This window comes from Chelmon rostratus, chromosome 10, assembly GCF_017976325.1.
Source record: "Chelmon rostratus isolate fCheRos1 chromosome 10, fCheRos1.pri, whole genome shotgun sequence".
Taxonomy (NCBI): Eukaryota; Metazoa; Chordata; class Actinopteri; order Chaetodontiformes; family Chaetodontidae; genus Chelmon; species Chelmon rostratus.
The window spans coordinates 1,398,774-1,406,192 of NC_055667.1; positions in this window are offsets into that span (position 1 = coordinate 1,398,774).

The window sequence follows — 7,419 nt, forward strand, 5'->3', positions numbered from 1 at the left end:
TTAAATTAGCTTGTGGCATGCTAAGCTTCCATGTTTTCTCCGCTATAACTCCAGTATGCATGTAGAGGTAAGCGTTGGTCTCGGCCACTGCACTCAGTTTTTTTGATTGACACCTCACTTGACCAGTTACAATTTTCCATTTCATCTCCACAACCGGCATTCACCAACAAGAATGTTTTGTTGAAAGGAAGGGCCTTGTTCTTGTCCTTCGTGTAGATCCAGCCAACTATTTTCCATCTCCTCCTCTTCTGTGTGGTGTTTTTGTCCATACTGCAGTTTTTTTTCTCTGTCTCTGTCTGTTTTCAGTGCCTTTGGATTACTATGATCATAGGTATTCCTTAGATTCTTTTCAATTTCTTGTATTTCTGTTGTTTCCAATCCTTTTTTAGCTGGATTCAATTATATCTATATCTCCATCTGCTTTTTCATGTTCTTCTCGTTTCTTTATTTTGTTTTCCAATACTACCTTTTCTCTTTTCTATTTGACTTTAATAGAAATAATTATTATTCTAATTTTAAGTAATTCTAATTATCATATAATTATTTCTCCTTTTATTGTTGCTTTTCCAGATTCCCACAGTATGACTTCATGCTACATTTTACTCTAAGTGAGGAATTGCTTAACCTTGATACAGTTCCCTTGTCCCCTCTTTAAGTTTAATTCCATCCGCATGGTCAGCTATTGTTATGGGTTATAGTTCATATTTTTTACAGCTGAAATTTCATTTCTAAAAATGAAAAAATAATCTTGTCTTGAATAGACCTTTTATGTGCCTTCTCCTGGGGTGTAGACAAGGCCAGACATCTAATAGCCACAACTGCCTTTGAGTGATTCTCAGTATCCCTGCTGCTTGTTCCGTTCTGTTCGGAGTGCCAGGACGTAGTCGCAGCCATGGTAAAACGTGTTTTTATGTCTGCCTGGATTACCGCACTCTGAAGACTTTGTCATACACAAGGCAGGAAGTTGTGCAAGGACAGCCCTTGGTTGCAGACTTGAAAAGCAGATGACCAGCTCTGTTCACTGAGAAAGAGCTGCATGTCCTGTCTGTGCTCAGGTTTTATGTAGGCCCCCGAGATAATGACAGATCAAACATAGTAGTGTTGACCACTTGTTTCCTCCTCACTTATATGATATAATAGTGATCAGCTAGTATTTCATTGTTCATCCTCTCTGTGTGTATATTGTTTTGATAGGTTGAGTGACAAGTGCCTTGTTAATGTTTTTCAGATTGATAAGGAGTTCATGTGCATATCAACTGTACCTCTGCTGTCTATTCTTTGCTCAGCTCGACCGGGACTCTCCACGCATGATGGAGACTTTCGATGCAAAGGTGGGGCAGCTGGAAAAACAGGAGACATGTCATGGTGGCCATCTCTGAGGTTTGTGTTAAAATGGGTAGACCTATCCTTATGAAATGCTTTTAAATAGTTTGCTTTGAAGACTGCAGATTTCTTTTTTCAAACTGCTGCCGAAAATGTTGAATATTGTCAGAATGGGTTCCCGTTTTCCACAGGATGACACAATACGTACAAGAGGAGCATGTGTCCTCAAGTCCCTGTGCATCTACCTTCATGAAGACTGCATGCATGCTCGATTCGGCTGCAAAGTGGATTAAAGTGGTACAATGCGAATTCGCGACAATCTGGGGGGACAATCAGGGTTAATGAGGCCAGTGATGACAGTCAGATTTCAGTTTCGAGTGCACAAAGACGGCATGTAGTACATAATGTAGTTTTAAACCTGCATTAATTAGCAGTTTTCATATTAATATTATATCAAATGATTAAACTCATAGACTAGAACAATGTCCCACAACTGTCTAGCTATATGGAAATTTTAGACCTCCTTTAAGTGAATACTTTGGTTTTGTGGCCCCAAAATTACTACTGGCAATGTCAGGCAAGTTAAGCTATTTGGAAATAACAGCAAAAGTAATCAGTAAGATTACACTTTATCATAACATTTTTTGTTAGTTCCATTAAAGGTGCCTTCAAACAACTGAAAAGCCTCCACACCCACACATTGTCTGTCTTCCACACACATGGAAAGAGAAAAGCAACATTGTGATTCAATAATCGGCGGTATTAGTTTGGAGGTAATTATTGACCATCAAGTACTGTGTCCTCACAGTGAAGCCACAGGGTTCACACACACTCCAACTTTGAACAAAACCCACACAACTCCTTACATGGTTTGTGCACAGCCCTGTTTTATCTCCCTCAAAGACGGGGGTGCTGGAGCCCGAGCAGAGCCTCTCATCCTATCCTGTAATCACGATTCCAACAAAGGCTACAACCAAGTCTCTTTCATTGCATCCATGTTTCCCTCACTGCCGTCTTAGTCCCTCCCAGGATGCACGAGGAGACGCAAGGAAACCATGAGAAATTAGACATCCTTTCCTCTGAAGCGTCACGTGAAGGATCAGGTGTCTGTGGGTTTAACGGCTGTACAGACGTCTGATAAATTTGTGTCTGCACACACACTCTCTCTGACTTTAACTGTATCCATAATAAAAGTTAATGGGGGAAATAATAGATCATGAAAAGAAAAATCTTTCTCATCAATGTAGAAAGTTGTTTGTGGTCTTTTTGTTGTTCATATCTACAATTAACACAGATTTGTAACTAGATGGTGACTCAAAGTCAAAAATAAGTAAAAAATAATTCTTGGGAGGGATATATCTGAGTTTAATCTGTTATCTGTCCTCACTCTGGTATGAAGCTGCACTGATGCTGTGATGTATCAGCTCAGTCTGATCAGCTCAGGTTGCTCTTGTGTATCCTCACTCATGGCTCCTCAGAGATTTCTCCTTGCTCCTCGTTCCTCAGAGCAGAAATAAGATCTTTGAGATGGGCCTCAAGATAGCGTACCAGAACGACTTCACACAAGGAGCACCGAAATATCGAATAAGGCACTTGGGATGTAACGCTCTGCCACATTCACCCTGCCAGATCGTAGCTCCTGCTCAGTCAATCAGCTCTTTTTCTGCTTTACATTTGCACCCTATTTCTCCTGCAGTTCGTCTGCTCTGGCCTGGACCCTGTCTCCTGCCCCTTTGTCCTGCCTGCCCTGCAGCGCTGCCTCAGATTCCTGTTCAACCCTGCGTGGCTCTGCTACCCACTCCTTGGTCCCTCTGTTTGGCTTGGCCCTGGCTCACATCCTGTTTCTTTTACCCTGAAATAAATGACCTTACATCTTTTACCTGACTCTGTGTCTGTGTCTGCACCTGGGTTCACTACTACAGCCCCCTCAGGACATGAGGGCTGTGGAGCAGGTGATTAACCCAGAACATCATCGCTACCCATTCACCAAGCATCATTGATATTGTTGAGGTGCCTGCACAGAGCCCAAAGGATGCTTAACGACAGTACCCACCTGCTCATCCCAATGCCAATACAGAAGTATCGGCAGTATTCACGTGAAATGCTCTCTCACTGCCTCCACTCTTTTCATTCAACAAATAACTACAATTTTGAGTACTGAACCTAAAATGTAGATGCAAAATGGTTGGTGGCAAGCTGCCACAGCTCATTATTCTGCATGAGCATCACTGAGCAGTGAATACCAGAAGGTCCTGATAAGCAAAGCTGTCTGCTGAACAACAGAAAATGAATAGGACTATCCAACCATGCTGCTGTGAGCTGTCGTCTATTCAGCTGATTGCTCGTGATAAGTAGCAATAATAAGTTTTGGGAGGGAGGCCAGAGCATAAAATGCACTTTAAATCAAATTATGTTTAATTGGCAAGTTGATGGATGGCCAAATGAAGTTAGACCTCATTTGCTGGAGGTGAATTCTTCTAATATAAAGTATAAGGTTAGAGGACTCTGTGAAGCTTTAAAAAGCATCATGGGAGGTAAGGGGGAGTGACTGGATGAGGTGATGATGGGATGACTAGAGGTGGGAGTGTCTTGGAAGCTGAACAAGGCCACTCTGGTAACAATGAGGTAAATGCCGTCTGTCCCACTGTTTGTTTTTCTGTCCCTGACTCGTTATGAATCAAACGAAGCCATAAATGTAAAAGTTCTCACCGGGCTATTTTCTTACTTCATTCCTATTTAATTCCCTGTCTTGCCTTTTCATTTCTGTTTTCAAAGTGAGATCAGAGCCAGGAGTTGTAAAATGAATAAGCAATGTGCTCTGCCCTACCTACCGGGTCCTTTATCTTCACAGCAGAATCCTATTTACTTTGGACCTGGGAGTCTTTCTTCCTCTGTGGTAAACAAAGGCTTTTGAAGTATCAAGGGGAAGCCTCTCATGTGGCTATTAAACAACAGACTCAAATAAAGTCTCAAACTGTCAATCTCCACTCAGTCGCTATCACTGCTATGAGATGTCACTACAATGAAGTGCAATCTCCTTATTAGGAGACAATATTTAGTGGCGCAGACTATTTCTGATAAATTTAGGCCAAATTGTGAGACTGTATTGAACCTGTGATTCAGTGAGTCAACTGTGAGAACAAGTAACCCTGAACTGAGCACTGCTGTAATTCCAGGAACTGGCTCTTTGAACCTAAAAGTAGAAAAGCATGCATCCCTGAAATTAAACTCCAGCAGCTTTGTGCATTTGGCCTCATTGACCCATTGCATGTTATGAAGCTCAGGTAACATACAATTTGACCATTGTTTGTAGGAGAGAAGATAATCACAACCCTGATAACAGCCTTACTTCCCCTCTCCTTCACAGCACGAATGGTCAGCTTCATTCATCACAGTCCGTGCTTAGAATAGTGGGTTTCTGACTAATGTTGTTTGTTCATAAATCTGAGGATTGCAGAGAAGTTTGAACACTGGAAGAGGATACATAGTTAAGTTAGTTATCAGCTGTTTAGCCACCAACAAGGCCCTTAGGGAGAATGGTAATATGGCATCTTTCTAACAACATGAAGTTAAGATATTGCATTAGCTAAAGTAACAGATGACATCTGTTTTTTCCTGGGAAAAGCTGTGTTTGGATGCCACATGAAAATTCATTAAGTGCTGTACCGTCAAATCCATTTAACTTGATTTAACTACCTAAAAGTTATAATATAAATAATGTAATCTGTTTAAATTCCTAAACAGAAAAAGCCTTTTCTAGATTTCTAACTCTTGTGCAGTTGTGTTCTGTAAGTATGCATTGCACATTTCAACGAGATTGAATCTGGCAAATATTATTCAAGTTTCTATCCACAAACTGTGGAAATACAAATGAAGTGCAAATTGTGCATTTCCATCCACTACTGCACAACTCCTGTAGTGGAGCTGCTCGGAGAAGCTTCTTCAGTTCTAACTGACTGGTGCAGAATCCCAGACATCCATCCTCTTGCAGGATTGTTCACCCACACAGCCATCGTGTGATGGTCATGATTTGTGAATTGGTGGTTCGTTGACCCACCTGGCCATCATCAGGGTCACATGAGTTAACCTGCCTGTGGAGGGATCTCAGCACTGCATTGTGAGTGGCTGATAAGTGGTGTCGTAGACCACCTCCTCGGTTCAGTGATGGTCTTTCCAGTTTGACATGAATGGCTTCTTTCACTCCTCTTTCAAACCAATGGTCTTCCCTGGCTAAAACATGGACAGTATTGTCCTCAAATGAGTGCCCCTTGTCCTTAAGATGTAGATGGACTGCTGAGTCTTGACCTGAGGTGTTGGCTCTCCCGTTGTAGGGCCATGTCTAAATGCCTGGGACTCCACACCAGTTAGTTAGAACTGAAGAAGCCTCTTGGGTGAGAGGTGAAACGTCTTCTAGAACCTCAATCACGTCCAGTTGCCTTTGGAAAGCACTTAAAAGCACCATGACCTGGATGAATGAGAATCTATACAATTACCTCAGAGAACAAGTGGGAGAGTAGAGTCACTATTAAAAGTTAAGTGAAGTAGGCAAAAACTGTGACAGAAGGGAAATCATGCAGGCAACCAGACCAGATGGACAGACTGATCCTCACTAGGTGGGTGTCAGACTGTCACTACATGCAGCTCGCCTCACTCAGTGAAGTCATTGACCTCAATCAATCCAGACAAAAAGAGGCACCCAAACTCCGGCTGTGTATGTGTCTGCCTCATGCTCCTGATGTCTGTCGGTCCGTCTGTCTTTCTGCCTGTCTGTCTTTTTGGACTAACCACCTCACAGCAAGATCATTTCCTTGTGGTATCCTCTAGTTTTTTTAGATTTACTGTAATGAGGGTGGAGTGGTGAATATATATTTTTTCATTTTCCATAACTACAGAGTGAGCTAATGATGTATTTATTTTAGTATATAACATACATCATCACACATACCACAGCATGGGCCTTTCAAATGCCTCTTCATTACTAGACTTTTTTCAAAGACTTTACACATTGGAAAAACAAATTAAACATCATCTCCATCTGCTGCATAATGAACACTGTAACGTTGTGCACTACCTCTTTCCATGACTACATAGTATCTGTGGTTTAGCCACTAGTACTGTCACACTGCAGCATGACTTCCTCCCATTAACAACAATACACAATGCATCTCCTGTTTTCTTGTCCCTTCTTAGAGCCTTAATTTCCCTCAGTCTTACAGACTAAATTTAAAATGCTGCTTTGGGGTTTGTTTCATCTGTCTCTCTGTGATCTCTGTGAACTCTCAGTGATTTCTGGCTGGAATATGCCCAGGATTTGCCCTCAAGAACAAAATGACATTGTTAAATGTAATCAGCAGCCCAAATGCCAACATGCATGAGATAGGGATGGTGAAGGGGCAACACTTTTGGTGTTAGTTAGCGATATATCAAACATTCATAATATAACACATATAACAAAATCAAAAGCAAAAAATACTAATTCTAGCATTACATGTTACAAGGTGTGTATAACTTATGTTTTGTAGGTGAACAGCTAACTCAGTCGTTGTGCATCACCTGGGAACTGTGCCAATCCATCACATACATGTTGAGAGAGTTCACTGGATAAGAGGAAATTTCGTCAACCTCAGATAGCCACACCCAATGCTGCAGTGACAAATAGCACTAATAGCACTAAATGTGACCTCACCTGATTGAACACATAGCACTGGGACACTATCAACCCATTAAAACAGTGAACTGCAGTTAAACGAGAGGCCTGTACATCTTACAAATTGAATATTTAAGCTATTCCAAAATGTGTACTATTCAAGACTGTGGTACAACAAAAAAGGTTGTCTCTTTGCCATCTCCACCTCATGCTGCATCACATGCTAACTGAAATGTTGTTGATGGGATTGAGGAAGTCATTTCACTCCCTGAGATTCAAGGCTCTTTAATAGGTTGATACAAACATGGGAACTAGGGCGATACACGGCCAGTATACACAGGTCCACCTCCAGTCCTCCCAGTACAGTATGTCAGCCATCTTTCAGAAGGCAGGGTCACCATCCCTCCAGGGCCTCACTGTCACTGTGGGGAATTAATGGGATGGGACAA